This window comes from Myotis brandtii, unplaced genomic scaffold, assembly GCF_000412655.1.
Source record: "Myotis brandtii unplaced genomic scaffold, ASM41265v1 scaffold1325, whole genome shotgun sequence".
Classification (NCBI taxonomy): Eukaryota; Metazoa; Chordata; class Mammalia; order Chiroptera; family Vespertilionidae; genus Myotis; species Myotis brandtii.
The window spans coordinates 47,197-47,809 of record NW_005354694.1 but is presented as its reverse complement, the minus strand read 5'-3'; the positions used below and the strand labels follow the sequence as shown (position 1 = coordinate 47,809).

Below are 613 nucleotides of genomic sequence, written 5' to 3'. Positions count from 1 at the left end.
GTGGGGGGAGAGAATGAGAGAGAGAGAGAGAGGGAGAGGGAGAGAGAGAGATATTGTGGCACCCTTTGTCAGCTGGTCTGGAGACTCCATGGCATTAACTTGTTTTTGCATCAGGGGCTGAACGGGAACAGAAAGGCAATCCCTCAAGGTTGGAGGTTGGAAAGGATCCCAGGGTGTTCCTAGCAGACTGGGTTGAGATTGCACAGGTGGAGGAAGGAAGATAGATGGCTGGGCGTGGTTGTCACAAAGCCACCGGAAACGAGTCTTCCTTTTCCGGTTGGGGCCCGGTCCACATACCGCGACCTTAAAATGGCGAGTCGGGGTACAGTCTCCGGGAGATAGAGGCATCGGATGGGAGACTGATCTTCCAAGTTCCCTGCGCTTCTGAGTCTTGGCGCTCCTCTCGCCAGGCGTCACACGCTCCCGACCCGGCCTCTGCAGTGGCGCAGGCGCTGAGAGCTTTCTTCCCAGAGTAGCCCGGAGGCGTGGCGACTTCTGAGTCTAGTGAGGAAGAGGGAAGTGGCGTCCGCGGAGGCCAGAGCCGCGTGAAGGTAATCGAGAAGCCCGATTTTCCCTTTGTATTTGGTCTAGACAGCTCGAGAGATAAGGGACG

At 56.9% G+C, this 613-nt stretch overlaps 1 protein-coding gene across 2 annotated transcripts in view; it reads left to right on the top strand.

Annotated features, from left to right (window-relative positions):
• The first annotated feature begins 282 nt into the window (after window positions 1–282).
• The window catches only part of LOC102262543 (zinc finger protein 75D), a 19,941-nt gene continuing 19,610 nt past the window's right edge, over window positions 283–613 (top strand). For both annotated transcript variants that reach the window (XM_005860191.2, XM_005860190.2), the window contains exon 1: window positions 283–551. The gene's annotated coding sequence lies outside the window, so the exon portion shown is untranslated. The remainder of the gene's footprint in view (window positions 552–613) is intronic.